Below are 17,310 nucleotides of genomic sequence, written 5' to 3' on the forward strand. Positions count from 1 at the left end.
ACCCCTGGATTACACTATTAAATCCCTAGTAAACACGCTCTCAGCCTTATAGCATTCACGCAAACACTTAAAATTCTGCAACAATTGTAGAATATTGTGGGGAGCTGAAATGTCACTAAATAGTATTAAAAATTAGCTGACAGACTTGGAAGATAGAAATATCTTTTTAATTAGGCATTGGATGAAATGTGGCATGTGGGTGAGGGAGAGGAAGACAAATGTGTCTCCATTTTCCCATATAAATCAGAGCCTCCTATGTGCACCGGCCCTATGGATTTTGGGAGAAAATGGGGGGATGTAGGAAGCCCCTGCTGGCTTTGTAGCACGACCAAAAAGAGATTGTGGGGATAGGGAGTGTAGAGCTGCACAAAATCCCCAGTGTCGTAATAAGCGCAGCCTATACAAGCTGTTAAATGTGGCTTTCCCCAATCCTGCAGCCTGTCAGTGTCATCTATCCACTAGAATGCGTACATCACTATTTGTGTATTGCTTTTCATATTGATACTAGAATTGTTCAGAATTCTTTGGCCTAGTGCATTCACTTGAACTATTAGTATTCTACAGATATTTTGTTTTGCCAGTTGCACAGGTGTGTAGCAGTTTGGAAGCTTCCTAATCAGCCTCCTTAAGTGGGAAATAAACTAATCACCTACCTAATTGTCTCAAATCTTGTGTTGGGAAAACATAAGTGTCTGTAAACTCTTGACTTTTCTTTCAGGCAGCCTCTAGTCTACAAGCGAGATATCTTAGATAAAATAGTTCTAATGAACTTTTCACTTAGATTGAAATGTCACCTGGGAATCAGAAAGGCAGTTCTTGTGTAAATTAGGCCATTTATAGCCTGACTGCAGAATCAGACACCTGTTTTCAAAGGTAATACATATGTTGTGTGTTGTTAACTTGCTTTATGTAGCCCCTGATTTTTAAGAATGCATCTTCTATTACAGTATGTATTGGAGAGCAAGTAACCCTACAGATGCAGAGAGTTGCTGGAAACTAATCAGCCTTTTATTTTTGTCTATAGCAGCGGTCTCAAACATAAGGCCTCCAGGCCATCTGTGGCCCTAGCAGTTATGTAGTCTGCCCCTTTTGTTCTGCTGTAGGCATATGAGCTCCTGTGGCTTGGGAGTGTTTGTGTCCATGTTCTTACCCTTCCCCCAAGCCCAGCCCCAGCTCAGCTCAGCTCCACCTCCTCCTGACCCTGCTCCGCCTCCCCCCATTGCACCTCTTCCCACAAACCTCCTCCCTGGGTGGCGCGGGCTGGGAGATGGTGGCAGAGCAGGCTGATGCGATGCTCTGCTTCCCTGCAGCTCCTGCTGCTGCGGTGAGTGCGGAGGGCCCAACCCCTGCTGTCGGCCTCAGTCTGCCTGGGCCCCGTGGGCTAAGCTGAGTATGGGAGGACTGTCCCATCCATAGGATGGTTGGGGCAGCTGCCACGGGGCCTTCCCAAAGCACAGGGCCCAGAGCAGCCATCCTGAATCATCCAAGGACATAGAATCATAGAATAATAGGACTGGAAGGGACCTCGAGAGGTCATCGAGTCCAGCCCCCCGCCCTCAAGGCAGGATCAAGCTCCGTCTACACCATCCCTGACAGATGTCTATCTAACCTGTTCTTAAATATCTCCAGAGAGGGAGATTCCACCACCTCCCTTGGCAATTTATTCCAATATTTGACCACCCTGACAGTTAGGAATTTTTTCCTAATGTCCAATCTAAACCTCCCCTGCTGCACTTTAAGCCCATTACTCCTTGTCCTGTCCTCAGAAACCAAGAGGAACAAATTTTTGCCTTCCTCCTTGTGACACCCTTTTAGATATTTGAAAACCGCTATCATGTCCCCCCTTAATCTTCTTTTTTCCAAACTAAACAAGCCCAGTTCATGAAGCCTGGCTTCATAGGTCATGTTCTCTAGACCTTTAATCATTCTTGTCGCTCTTCTCTGTACCCTTTCCAATTTCTCCACATCTTTCTTGAAATGTGGCGCCCAGAACTGGACACAGTACTCCAGCTGAGGCCTAACTAGTGCAGAATAGAGCGGCAGAATGACTTCACGAGTTTTGCTTACAACACACCTGTTGATACAACCTAGAATCATATTTGCTTTTTTTGCAACAGCATCACACTGTTGACTCATATTCAACTTGTGGTCCACTATGACCCCTAGATCCCTTTCCGCCATGCTCCTTCCTAGACAGTCGCTTCCCAACTTGTATGTATGGAACTGATTGTTCCTTCCTAAGTGGAGCACTTTGCATTTCTCTTTATTAAACCTCATCCTGTTTACCTCTGACCATTTCTCTAACTTGCTAAGGTCATTTTGAATTATGTCCCTATCCTCCAAAGAAGTCGCAACCCCACCCAGTTTGGTATCATCTGCAAACTTAATAAGAGTACTCTCTATCCCAATATCTACATCATTGATGAAGATATTGAATAGTACGGGTCCCAAAACAGACCCTTGAGGAACTCCACTTGTTATCCCTTTCCAGCAGGATTTAGAACCGTTAACAACAACTCTCTGACTACGGTTATCCATCCAATTATGCACCCACCTTATCGTGGCCCTATCTAAGTTATATTTGCCTAGTTTATCAATAAGAATATCATGCGAGACCGTATCAAATGCCTTACTAAAGTCTAGGTATATGACATCCACCGCTTCTCCCTTATCCACAAGGCTCGTTATCTTATCAAAGAAAGCTATCAGATTAGTTTGGCATGACTTGTTCTTCACAAACCCATGCTGGCTATTCCCTATCACTTTATTACTTTCCAAGTGTTTGCATACGATTTCCTTAATTACCTGCTCCATTATCTTCCCTGGGACAGACGTTAAACTGACTGGTCTATAATTTCCTGGGTTGTTCTTATTCCCCTTTTTATAGATGGGCACAATATTTGCCCTTTTCCAGTCTTCTGGAATCTCCCCTGTCTGCCATGATTTTTCAAAGATCATAGCTAAAGGCTCAGATACCTCCTCTATCAGCTCCTTGAGTATCCTGGGATGCATTTCATCAGGACCTGGTGACTTGCTGACATCTAACTTTCCTAAGTGATTTTTAACTTGTTCTTTGTGTGTCCTATCTTCTAAACTTACCCACTCTCTGCTTGTATTCACTACGTTAGGCACACCTCCAGACTTCTCGGTGAAGACCGAAACAAAGAAGTCATTGAGCATCTCCGCCATTTCCAAGTTCCCTGTTACTGCTTCTCCCTCCTCGCTAAGCAGTGGGCCTACCCTGTCCTTGGTCTTCCCCTTGCTTTTAATGTATTTATAAAAGGTCTTCTTGTTTCCCTTTATGCCTGTAGCTAGTTTGATCTCATTTTGTGCCTTTGCCTTTCTAATCTTGCCCCTGCATTCCCGTGTTGCTTGCCTATATTCATCCTTTGTTAGTTGTCCTAGTTTCCATTTTTTATATGACTCCTTTTTTATTTTGAGATCATGCAAGATCTCCTTGTTAAGCCAAGCTGGTCTTTTGCCATATTTTCTATCTTTCCTACACAGCGGAATTGTTTGCTTTTGGGCCCTTAACAACGTCCCTTTGAAATACTTCCAACTCTCCTCAGTTGTTTTTCCCTTCAGTCTTGCTTCCCATGGGACCTTACCTACAAGTTCTCTGAGCTTATCAAAATCTGCCTTCCTGAAATCCATAACCTCAATTGTGCTGGTCTCCCTTCTACCTTTCCTTAAGATCATGAACTCTATTATTTCGTGATCACTGTCCCCTATACTGTCTTCCACTTTCAAGTTCTCAACTAGTTCCTCCCTATTTGTTAAAACCAAATCCAGAACAGCTTCTCTGGTAGCTTTTTCAACCTTCTGAAACAGAAAGTTGTCTCCAGTGCAGTCCAGAAACTTATTGGATAGCCTGTGCCCCGCTGTGTTAGTTTCCCAACATATGTCTGGATAGTTGAAGTCCCCCATCACCACCAAATCTTGGGCTTTGGATAGTTTTGTTAATTGTTTAAAAAAGGCCTCATCCACCTCTTCCACCTGGCTAGGTGGCCTGTAGTAGACTCCTAGCATGATATCACCCTCGTTTTTTTACCCCTTTTAGCTTAACCCAGAGACTCTCTACACAGCTATCTCCTACGTTCATCTCCACTTCAGTCCAAGTGTGTACATTTTTAATATACAAGGCAACCCCTCCTCCCTTTTTTCCCTGTCTGTCCTTCCTGAGCAAGCCGTACCCTTCCATACCAATATTCCAATCATGCGTCCCATCCCACCAGGTTTCTGTAATACCAATGATGTCATAGTTGTATTTATTGGTTAGCAATTCCAGTTCTTCCTGCTTATTGCCCATACTTCTCGCATTTGTATATAGGCATCTAAGATACTGATTTGATCTTGCCTCCCTGTTGTGCCCTGACCCTCCTTTCTCCTTGCCATTATAGGCCGTAGTCCCCCCCCATTTCCAACCCATCTCCCAGTCCCGCACATGCAGCACTTACCTGTGGGCTTTGCTCACCTGCCCCCGACAAACCTAGTTTAAAGCCCTCCTCACAAGGTTAGCCAGTCTGTGTCCAAACAAGGCCTTCCCGCTCCTGGAAAGGTGAACTCCATCTCCGCCAAGCAGTCCTTCCTGGAAGAGCACCCCGTGATCAAGGAAGCCGAATCCCTCCTGGCGACACCATCGTCGCAGCCAGGCATTCACCTCCAGGATGCACCTCTCTCTGCCCGGGCCCCTACCTTTGACAGGAAGGATAGAAGAGAATACCACCTGCGCTCCAAACTCCTTCACCCGTACTCCCAAAGCCCTGTAATCACACTTGATCCGCTCAGTGTCACACCTGGCAGTATCATTTGTGCCCACGTGGATGAGTAGCATGGGGTAGTAGTCAGAGGGTCGGATAATCCTCGACAATGCCTCCGTAACATCTCGGATACGGGCCCCTGGCAGACAGCATACCTCTCGAGATGAGCTGTCAGGGCGACAGATGGGTGCCTCCGTTCCCCTCAGAAGAGAGTCTCCAACCACCACTACCCTACGCTTCCTCCTCGCAGTGGTGGCAGGAGACTGCTCAACCTTGGTGGTGCAAGGCCTGGTCTCCTCCACTGTGGGGGGTGACTCCTTGTCTCCTGCTGAAAGTAAAGTGTAACGGTTATGTAACAACACAGTGGGAGGGTTAGGAGCAGGGGTGGAACACTGCCTGCTGCCGGAAGTAACCAGCTGCCAGTGCTCACCCTGCACCACTGCCTCCTCCATAAGTGGCTGGTCAACAGTCCCACATCCTAGGATGCACAGAGCCATCAATGGGAAACTGCTCTAGCCCCGCTGTGCTGCTGGTGGTAGCACCCGGGGGGGGAGGGGAGGTGTTAAATGGCGAGAGGGCAGCAGGTGAGGGCCAGGGGACACGCAGCGGGGGAGAAGAGCATATGGGGTGGGAGGGAGCATTCAGAGACCCCTCTTGCCCTGGAGTGGTGTGTGTGCGCCCCCACTGGCCTGCGAGGAGGATTTGAGGACTAGCACTGGCCCGAAGATAAATTGTGTTTAGACCCCTGGTCTACAATATGAATAGTGCCTGCTGGGTTGCACTTCGTATTTATTAGCCATTTGGGATGGATCTAACAAAAATAGGTCACTGGGATTCTCACTAGGCCTTCACGCTGTTAAGCAATAGGGATGTAAAAAGTTGGTTGATAAGATAACTCTGTAACAGCTGGAAATCTCGGCGGTTACCTGCTGCGGGCTCTGCAGTAGAAGGCTTAAATAAGCTTTATCGTGCAGTGCCCACATGGAAGCCTTCCCAGTGGGGAGGAGGTGTTGAATGTATCTGAGTGCTGTGTGAGGACTGCAGTTTGCCACAGCACATTGACAGAGTTGAGAGAGAGATGGCCAAATGATAGAGATTCATTTGTGTAGTTATTAGTGTTAAAAACATGAACAGACAAACCCCCTTTTCATTGGGATAGTCTTCACTGATGGCTTTACCACACCAACTACAGTTACTACTTAATCTGTTTGTACTTTTGCTGCGTTTGAGGTTCTATAATGTTATGGTAAAACTTGCTCTTTTTTAAAGCAACATGTAAGAGTCATTGGTTAACAGCACAGAAACTGTCACGCTAGCTGTGACACTGTAATTGTATCTTTTTTTTTAAAAAAGCAGTACTGAACATCAGTTTGTAGGTGAAATAAATCACAATTCATAAAACTTAGCTTTACTTCCTGTGCACCAGGAATTGTGATCATAAGAACGGCCATACTTGCTCAGAACAAAGGTCCATCTAGCCTAGTGTCCTGTGTGCCAACAGTGGCCAATATCAGATGCCCCAGACAGAGGGAGGGAACACAACAGGTAATTCTCACGTGGTCCCTCCCCTGTTACCCATTTCCAAAGAAACAGAGGTAGGGACACCATTCCTACCCAGCCTGGCTAATAGTCATTGATGGACCTAACCTCCGTGAATCTATCTAGCTCTTTTTTGTACCCTGTTAAAATCCTAGTCCTCACCACATACTCTGGCAAGGAGTTACACAAGTTGACTGTGCTGAATGAAGAAAAACTTCCTTTTGTTTGTTTTAAACCTGTTGCCTATTAATTTAATTTGGTGACCCTTAGTTCTTATATTGTAGGAATAAGTAAATAACTTTTCCTTCATTTTTTCCACACCAGTCATGATTTTATAGACCTCTATCCCCCCCCTTAGTCTCCTCTTTTCTAAGATGAATAGTCTAAGTCTTTTTAATCTTCATATGGGACCCGTTCCATTTCCAGGATTCTGGTGCAATCCTGAGTGACAGTTGAAACATTCTGTGCTATACTTGTATTGTAAAGTTAAAGGTAATCACTTATGCAAATATCGGCTTAAACAGAGACCACGAAGTACGCAATACAGCACAAATGACATCCTTCCAATTTTTAGTGCAGCTGCCTTTCAGGAAGACACGTCTTAAGTTCTCTAATTCAGAACTGTGCTCTATTTGAGAGAAGGTAGAATGAAACTGACTACACAAAGTACTAAAGAGCACAGTTCTAGAGATTCAGTTTAGACCCTACAGTGACTGAAGAGGTTCTTTGGTCCTTGTAGGTACCCTGCCTCCCTGAGAGGCAGTTGCTAGGCTGATGGAGGAATTCTTCCATTAACTTTGTATTGCCCATGCTGGGGGATAGGTAAGCTTAACTGTGTCGCACAGGGGTGAGAATTTTTCAGTGTAGACCAGCCCTGAGACTGCAGGATAAAATGGCAGAGGCTGATCTTTCCATTTCAAATATTGATCACTTCTATTATTCCTCAGTACTTCAAGAACATTGTATTATGCAGAATATTAAAACATACTGTAGGGCACATAAATATTTCCCTGAAATCCTAAAGATGAATTTTGATAGCAACTAATACCCACTGCAGCAGATACAACAATAATCATATATTTTTCTCCTGTAGAATAACAGAAGTGGAGTATTTTACAAAGTCCTTGAAAAGCTGGACATAGACTCTAAGGTTTCATTTATTTTGCTTGTTTTGCATTGATTCACGTTGGCAGCTTGATGCCAGGCTAAAAACGGATGCTGTTCCATAACTCCACCACTTTTATGTTCTGTCACCACCAAAACATGCCCATTCTGGGCAAAGAGCCAAGATAGCAGTGGATCTAGCACGAAGAGCCAGGGCAAAGTTGACAAGCCCCCCCCCCCCCCCCCCAAAAAAAAAACCCAGTCCCTTTAAAAGGAGCTTCTGGTCACTCTGCCCCTTTAAGAAAACGCATTTAAACATGTTTAAATTCTGCATCTTTCATGACCGTGCCAGACGGCTCCCCTGCCCAGGTCAGCGCCGGGAGGAGAGGGCTGTTTTTGCCGGCATGGGGGCCACAGGTGGGGGGACGGAGAGCCACATGCGGCTCACAAGCCTCAGGTTGGCCACGGCTGTACTAGAGCCTTGACTTCAGACCTTTCTCTGTGGATGATGCTTTGCTCCAATGTAGCAGCAGTAAGGGCATGGTACAGGTCACACATAGTTTAGCATCTTTTTGATATTTTGCATGGTTGCTTGTCCTCTGTACTTAAAATTACTGACAGAGGTAGCATTAATGCATTCAATTTTGTCTAAGTTGCTATAGTGATTTATGCAAATATCAGTGTCCTTTGCAGCTCCTCTGAAATACTAAGTTTTAAGCAAATGAGGATAGAGACTTAAAAGTAAAGAAGCAAGTCCTCTTGGGATAGAACTGTTAAATTAGCCCTTTCAATAAATGTTAATCAGCTAAAAAAATTCACCTACACTTCAGATGCTTCGCTCTTGCCAGGGTGAAGTGTGATCTTACAAGAAAAGTGAGACTTGTGGGAAGATGAAACATTGCAGGAATGAATGTCTGAGTTTGTGCTTTGGTTTGTTACAAAAAGCTATTTTGAAGGGATTTATCCATCCCATCTTTTTCTCTCCAGTATGGTCAGGTTCATTTTTCTGTGTTCATTTAAAATATTTGCACTTTCCAGAGGAGTTCTTGAGATGCACAGAATTTAGACAAACTGAAAAAACAACAGATAGTCTGGTAGCACTTTATAGACCAACAAAACATGTCGATGCTTCTTCAGTGAGTGTTTGTGCATCTTTATAAGTGTGGAAATGTTTACAAAGGGTGTTAAGAGGTGGGAAGGTGCTCAGAAGGAGCTACCCCTGCTGCGGCTCTGCGGTTTAAATGTAGTAAGAGCCAGGCGTGCGGACAGCCTAGCTCCTACTGCATTTAAACTGCAGAGCTGCAGCGGGGGGTAGCTCCTGGACCCAGCACTGAGCCGGGTGCTAGGCTTGCTCAGTCCTGGCTTGTACCAGGTCCAGCAGCCTCTGCCTGCGGGGGGGTCCTAATGCGGAGCTGGGATCCTCTGCAGATAGGAGCTGCAGCATGGAACAGGGGTGGGGGAACGAGGACCAAGTGGCACTGCGGGGATGGCGCTGGTGAGGGAGGAACCAGCCTTTAAGCCAGCTCTCCCCAGCACCAGCTCCTCCCACCAGAGGCAGTAAGAGGTGAGGAAATGCAAGTAGTCAACAAATCAACTACTCTCTTCCATCCCTAATATTACCACGTCTGCTTTGGTCGGTGTGTGTAGAAAGAGGGGCTTGTTATGACTTCATGCTATATCTCTAGCTGTAAGTAATTACTGTGTACATCTGCATTCATTTGAACTTTAGCATTATTGCCATGAAAATGTTTTTGCCATCTCCCACCTCCCCCTGCCCCTTCTGTTTTCTCACATGGTTTTCAGTCACGATGCTTGATTGCAGCAGTGTTTTGCCTGGGAAGCATTCCTCTTGGGATTCTAGCCAGGCCAAAGGATCATAAGTGTTTTTATCTTTCACTTGATTTGAAGTCTCCTTTTCTCTGTGTAATTCTATCTGTTCCCTCCAGTTTTTCACTGCAGTTGTCCACTTCTTGCTGAATTTTCAGTGATCATTTGCTAAGACATGGAGATGCTTCGGTTAGGGCTTGCCATTTGTGGCTCCTTGGGTTCTTAGCTGACTCAGACTGAAAGATCTATTTGAATTACATAGGTCTTGTCTATACTGCCAATTGAGCAACATAACTTTTGTCTTTCACAGGTGCTGAAAATTCCCCCTGTTCCCGTGCCCCAAGATACAATCTTGCTACAGCAAGTGACAATGTAAACAGTGCATTGTGGGTAGGAGTGATCTCCTGTCTTTAACATGCTCATAGGAAGAGGAAATATTTTGTCAGCAAAAGTGCCGACAAACAGTGAGTTCTAGCACCACAGCTATGTCGCTGAAAGCTGTGTAGTGTAGATCAATGTTTAGTCTTTGTCTCTGTCTTACTTAGGGGCCGCTACCAGGCAAGATACACCAATATCAAGACTCACGGGTGTTTCAGTTGAACTCACCAGAGTTATGAGCTGCTGGACTAGCATGAATTGATCACTTAAAAAGAGGCTTTTATGGAACCAGAACCCGAATTTAAACACTGAAGCTGTGAATGACATTTGAGTGCAGTGTTTGCCTTCTCTGGTAGAGCTAATCTGTACCTGGAATGAGTGGACTCAAAAATAAAGTGCTTTAAATTAGCTCTGCACACTGCTTTCTGAAAAGCACCTAGCTGCACTTAACGTACAGCGCCTTTGATCCTGGAATCTCCAAATTGCTTCCCACAAATCCAACACACTGCAGCTGGCAGCAATTTTCCCTCTAAATTTTTCCCATGCATGTGCAGAATGAATTGTTAGGCATGCCAATATGGGGGTGATGTGTGGGTGTGAGGGCTCTGGGAGTGTGGAGGTGCACGGCCCTTGATAGGCTGCTGGGCAGCTTAGAGGGAGCTGAGGCTGGAAGTATTCCTCATGCCTCAAGCAGGCAGACATGCACTGATCTCTGTGAGCTGGTGTGTGAAAGTGAGCAATATGGTCATTGCACTACAGGCTAGCTGCCCAAGTACCAGTGCTGGGGGTCAGCTGGGCTTGTACTCACTGCAGGCACTGGCTAGCTGCCTATTTCCACCACGATCTGTGTCCGCCTGCCTGGGCTGGGAGGCACCCTGAGCCTCTAAATCCCTGGCAGGGTAAGTATTAACTCTGTTTAACAGATGGGGATACTGCTATAGAGAAGTGATTAGCACAGGATGTCAGTGAGTCAGTAGTAGAGCTGGAAATAGAACACTGCAGTCTTGACTCCCTGTGCTCTCCTGACCACTGGATACTCGTCTTGGGAGGATCTGGGCGTTACCATTTTCTTGCAAAATACTCTGGAACTTAACATGTGATGCTTTAGAGGCCAAACATGCTTTGAGACTGAGAATAGGGGTGAACTCCTACATGGTCTGTCTCCCTTCCCGCCTTCCATTCAAACACTGTCCCCTTCAGTATGGTAACAAGTGTGGGTTGGACAGTATTCTGGGATATAGATGTAATGGAAAACTAAACAGATCAGAGCTATTTGCTGTGTTCCTCATTCATTGCCAGTGGCATTCCAGTGAGATTCACACAAAGTTCATACCCACTGATCCCCTGAACAAAGCTTTCTGCTTGTAGTGTCTTTTGTTTCTTGTATTCTTCTTGTATTGGAGTTTTTTCTTCAAAGGAATCTTATTGAATCCTGTTAATCTAATGGGGCTCCCACTAGAGATCTACAGGAGACTGTGCCAATGGGCTGTAAAAATTCACATAAGGAACAAGTAATCTCAAACTCCAAAGTAGTTTTAGATAGGGATGTGAAGGACTAGTTGACTAGCCCATTAGCAAATGCTTATCAGAGAGTCTACAGGCTAATGGACTAGTTGCTTCCCCCATCCTTGCTGCCTCTATCAGAAAGAGGTGGGAGGGGGGAAGAGGGAGTAGGGGATACTTCAAAATGGCAGCACTGCCTGGAGCCAAACCCCGGGCTCCCCGCAGTGCTGCTGCTTTGAAACGTGGTGTGCAGCCCACAGTCAGCTGGGGTGTCCCCAGGCTGCATGTGGTGTTTTAAAGTGGCAGCGCCACATGGAGCCTGGGATCAGCTGAGGACTCCCCCGCTGACCCTGGGCTCTATGCAGCACTGCCGCTTTGAAATACTGCGGGGCTGTTGCTACATTTCAAAGGTGGAGGCGTTCTAGTGCCTAATCTAATAGCCCATGCAAAGTGCATCGACTATTTGATTAGTCAGTTACTCGCAACTTAACATCCCTAGTTTTAGATGAAGTGAAATGGAAGATGGTTCTCCAATGGCTTGTACTCTGTCATTGTTCCCTCATCTAATGCTGCTGTTGAGTGTCATATACCCCACAATGTGGACACTTGGGGCTTATCTGAACACAAAGGTTGTACCACATCAAGTATTCTGGTAGAGTTCATGTGGTGGTAGTCCTCCTGTGGACAGTATGGGAGCTGTCTCTCCCTCATGGATGTGGGTAATGAATGGTGGTTTAGGTTGTAGGCCAAATGAAATACCTTTGTGTTGACCTCTACTCTTGTGCTTAACTAGTCAGTGTATGTCTGCACAGCAAAGAAGAACCTGCGGCTCTAGAACCCAGTGCTCAAGCTCTCGTCCGAGCCCAGAAGCCTACAGCAATGACACAGTCCCTGAGCGCATGCCCCAGGAGCCTGAGTTGCCCGGGAGAGTTTCTTTGCTGTATGGTCCTACCCTGTGAGGATTCGGGAAAGTCTGTATTGCTAGCTGGCAGTTTTCCCTTTGAATGTGCTACTGAAAGGCTTTCCTGTTCCAGCACTTGGGTTACAATGGACACATGTAATCATTTTAAAAAAAGCTATCAGCAAATGGACAAAGTTAAATGCATTGATCAGTTTCTTTGCTTACTGTTTGTGTACTAATTTGAGTGATACGTGGCTGCCAGAAAGAGTGGGATTTATCTGGTGCTCGGAGTAATAAGATGAACTGGTATTTCTTTTCAAATTCACCTTCTGGCAAACATCTTGCAGCTCGACTTTTCCTGACATGACCTCTATTTGCTTCTTAATAGAAGAATAAACGCTTAAATGAGCACTAAAATATAATAGCCCTCGTATTAATGGATCATTAGTAGACACCTCCTAGAACTCTGAGAGACTTCAGATCAGAGGCAAAATGACTTGAGTTGCTTGAGGTTATTAATGGCAATTACAGTAAAAGATGTTATCTCCCGATACAAATCTTCAGTCTAGTAACTGGGACTATATTCTGCAGTCTACTTGTACGCAAAAGAGGTAGAAGACAAGTAAGCAAACTGAAACCAGGGTGTCATATGGTCATTGGATTCAGCCCAGTCTCCAACATCTTCTATATCAATAATGACAATTGATGATGATGACCCTGAGGTGCTGCAGGATCCTGAAGAGTCTTCTGAATCCTCAATGAAAGATTAAAGAAAGTTCAGGCTAGTGTTGGTAGTAAGTATCAGAGGGTAGCTATGTTAGTCTGAATCTTCAAAAGAGGCAAGGAGTCCTGTGGCACCTTATAGACTAACCGAAGTGTTGGAGCATAAGCTTTCGTGGGCAAAGACCCACTTCATCACATGCATCTGATGAAGTGGGTCTTGGCCCACGAAAGCTTATGCTCCAACACTTCGGTTAGTCTATAAGGTGCCACAGGACTCCTCGCCGCTTTTGTTGGTAGTAAGTGGAGTGTTAGTGATCTAGGTGTATGCCAGACACAGCCCATAGTGAAATGTGGTGTCATGCGAACACCTGCTGGATAGAAAACTTCACCTGTATGCACCCATATGCGTCAAGAAACCAACCCCTCTGCAGTGCAGAACTAGTCCTGGATTGGTGAGTTCCTGTGTTCTATTTTATATGGTACAGGCAGTCCCCGACTTACGCGGATCCAACTTATGTCGGAGCCGCACTTACGAACGGGGCTTTTCTCGCCCCGGAGCTCGCAGGCGGCGGGACTGCCCATGGTGCAGCGGTCCCACCACCGTGTCCTCCGGGGCGAGAAAAGCTGCTCCGGGTCTCCCTGGTGTGCTGGGGGGGAGCCCAATTTTTTTTCCCCCGCAGCTGACTTCCGTTTGCGCAATTGGTCTTTTTTTTTTAATGCAATGGAAGAACAGGGAATGGGAGGACTTAAAATGCAACAATTCTCACAAGCGTCAGCAACGCTAGTGCAGAACCAACGTGTCACGGGGCCACCCTGTATTAGATATGGATTGTGGAAGATGGACAGTAGCACACAATTTCACAAGAATAGAATCTGTAACCATTAAGCAGAGACGTGACTTGTGTTTTCACAGGTAACTTGGGCATTCAAACAGTAAACCCCTAAATCAAATGGTAAGATTCCACAGGTTTGTTTTAATATCCCCCTCAACCTAAAAACCCCACCCTTTATTTCAGGGCTGGGCAAAATCAGGCCCAGGGGTTGGATCCCGCCTGCCAACCATTTCTCTGTTGCCCGCCCAGCTGATTAGCCGAGCATGCCTACTTATAGTCTTCAGCAGAAAGTGTCCTGGCTCCGCCACTTCTGCCTGAGGCCCTGCCCCTTGTGGGGTGGCCCGGGGCCACTTCAGAAATTTCTGAAGTGGCCCCCAGTCAAAAATTATTGCCCACCCCTGTTGTAGCTTCAAATAAGGTATGTGGTTGACTGGTCAGTTTGTAACTCTGCTCATATTTCTAAGGTTCTACTGTACTCCCAAAATGGCTTGGTTTTTCAACAGCTAATCTGTTAAAGGTTCAACCAAGCCAATCCAAATGTGTAAAAACTCTCTTGATTGCTAATCTGGAAGGGCAGTGATTGTAAAAATGGCAACATTCTTTGCTCACTTTCATACATTTCTATGGTGTCACCATCTTTACAAATATTAAGTGGCGGTAGAAATCTTCATTTTCAATTTTTAATTCTATACAAGCGGGAGGTAGCTTGGGACTCAGGATTTTGTTCTTGTCAGCCACATTTTGGCTTTTACTGCATGCGTTCCTTTCTCTTGTTAAGACAGATCAAAGTCCCATACTCGCTATTTAATCTTTCAGCTCCTTTCATTTTATTGATGGCACGGGGGATATTGACATTCTCACAGAGTGTTTTCAGGCTTATTTTAATATCCATTCGGGATGTGGCTGTTGGACCGGTAAGCGTCACCTGTACTGGTGATTGGAGCAGCCCCTCCCTGAGGTGGGGGGTTGCTTCAGTCACCAGGCACTCCAGTGCCTCCCTCCCCCGCCTTAATTGGTTAACTTGTTAAACAATATGTTTAGCCAGTTAACCAAATACGTGGGATTTTACATCCCTAGTATCCATAAAGAGCTTGGAGAGATGGTGTCTGTTTCCTTGCGCTGAGGAATAAGCATCTGCATTAGAGTCCTGGCATTGCCACCAGCACGGATGTTGCTTGCCAAGTTACAGGAACCAGATATGCATGGGAAGGATTCTGTGACTCCTGTTTCAGCACACTGCTACATGAACATGAAATATTTAATGTTAGGTACAATGGATTGCTTAAGAGTTCGGTTGCACATTGTATAAGAGAATCAGTCAGCAGCTATCAAGTGCTTATTTATAAATATAAAAAACGTAGTTTAAACTCTTAAATTATGGTTTCTCTCCAGTCTGTCTGAATGGGATAGAATTTGGGCTTTCTATGTAGGCTTTCATACTGTGGATATTTCAAAGCTTTTTACAAAGCAATTATTAGGATACTCAAAACACAATGTATGAAGACAGACTCACAGTCTAAGACATTAAAAGTTGAGATTTGTGGCTTAAAGTAGGGCTAATCCCTCTATCTTGCACAATTATAAATAAATTTAGTCACCACATTTGGAGCAGTTATTAATAGGAAAATGGAATGTTCCATGCAATACTATAAGAAAAATTTTGGGTTGACAAAAGAAACATTAAAATTCTCCTTTTTTTAAAGTGTGCTTGATGGCATTTTGGGGGGCTCCTCTAGCTAAGCAGTAACAGTCCTCACATGCTGCAAATTGTAATCTGACTTGTTTTTGAATTGTGCAACATTTGGAATTTTAAATGTAGTAACTTTTGTCAACTTTTGCTTAATTCGGATTTGTGCATTGTATCTCATTTTATCAGAATCACTTTATTTCAGCATCAGGTGACATCGCTGTTCTGTGACTCTAAAGATCTGATCACAGTCTTCCAGCAGAGGTTGAATAGTGAAGACCTGATATTTTTATCTTTAATGGGAAATAAAGCATGAGGGGTTTTGTTTAATTTGTAAATGGCTGGTAAACTTTTTTTGCTTCATGGTTCACGATAAAGGCGAACTGACAATTTAAATCATATGATAACCAAAATTTCAGTACTGTGGATACTAACATTTTTGATAGTGTGAAAGAATTTTAAATGATCTCTTTATTTATATTGTCATCTATTTTGCATTTGTTTGGACAATGAAACCGCTTTCACTTTTGTTTTAATGTGCTTCATTGTAAAAGTGCTGCAGGTTTGGGGTTCCAGACGCCGCGGGGGGAAGTGGCAGTTAGAAAGTCAAAGCTAAATAGTGGGCATTTAAAATAAAAATTATGTTTAATTCACTTTTGAGGTAAATCAATTTTGAGTGTATCGTCCCTTTTACAATTCTGTAAACATAGTTACAAGTTCCAGCCTTAATTCATCATTCTGTAAGTCAAGATTGTCCCTTTTGTTACTTTTATTTTAATCTTTGTTTTAATGGAATGAGAAATAATAGCAAAATTAAATTACTAAATCACAAACATATGCTACTGAAGCATTTGTCTTGCATGATTTAATTTAAAAAGTATGGAGCAGTTTCTTGAAATTAAATCTTTTTTCCCTAATGGCTTGTGTATTGGAAGGGTGATAGCAGTCATTTTTCGTTCCCCTCCAGACTTCTCACTGTACTACCCAATGGCTACAAAATTGAGGGGTAGCTGAACCGACTAGAATCAGAAATGATCAACGTCTATTTTTCTTTCTTGTAACTTGTGCTTTTGTAACACTCTTGAAGGCAGCGAGCCAGCAAAACTGCTCCTATATGGATCTATTTAGCAATCTTGGATCTTGACAAAAGTTTCCAAAGTAAAATGTTGCTATGCCTTTAACTGTGTGAACTGTCACCATAATGCTGTTGCTTTGGAAAGTAAAGCTCCTAAATTAGTGTGCAGTTACCACTTGCCCTAACTAGGATCATTTCATGGTTTGATTTTGCATCACAAATGCCTTTTTCTTGTCTGGATATGCCATTTTATTAAAGATAATACAGACCCTTCCCCCCCCCCCCCATGTCACTATCTGGTGACTAAATCCCATGACTTCAAGCATGAATTTGATTCTAGCACTCTAAAAAAAGACCAAAGAACAGTCCAGATTATGCAGTAATTCCTGTATAAAGAGGAGCAATATTAAGGAATGGCAGGAGACCAATGGATTTCCATATCCAACCTTTCTTAGATGTCACTTGCTGAAGGAAGTAACAGTGGGTAGGGAGCAGTTGGGTATTAATACGGGATAATTCACATTCCTCTAACAGTTATTTTACTTGGGATTGTAAATACCCCAATATGTATGTGGTTTTTTTTAAGGGAAGGTTTTTTTCTCCTTTAGGTGCCCTTAGGCAGTAATATAGATACTGCTGTTTAAATGGTAGAAATCCAATGACTATAAGTGAAGGTCACAGTTGCTCCAGATTCACCTCTTAAGACTCTTGTCCCGTGACCTTTTGGTAGGAATAACGGGGAATGCGGGTGACGTGTTTGTGGTGCTGAATGTATAAACATACAGAGGACTCCCCCTTCTGGCTTGCTCTGGACCTGGTGGCTTTTTTAGCTTAATTGGGAAATTCTTTTGGAGAGGGGGTTGGGGCTGAGAAACAAATGCCTTAAGTTCCTCAATAGTGACCCCTTCTCACGTCCAAGCAGTAGCATTGAAGGCCTTCAAAGATAGTCCTGTCTAGTTTTCAGCTGTGGTTGTAACATG

At 44.3% G+C, this 17,310-nt stretch overlaps 1 protein-coding gene across 1 annotated transcript in view; it reads left to right on the forward strand.

Annotated features, from left to right (window-relative positions):
* Window positions 1-17,310, forward strand: part of AP3D1 (adaptor related protein complex 3 subunit delta 1) — an 88,510-nt gene that overhangs the window by 26,451 nt on the left and 44,749 nt on the right. The window lies entirely within an intron of this gene.

The sequence above is a fragment of the Pelodiscus sinensis genome, chromosome 19, assembly GCF_049634645.1.
Source record: "Pelodiscus sinensis isolate JC-2024 chromosome 19, ASM4963464v1, whole genome shotgun sequence".
NCBI classification, from domain to species: Eukaryota; Metazoa; Chordata; order Testudines; family Trionychidae; genus Pelodiscus; species Pelodiscus sinensis.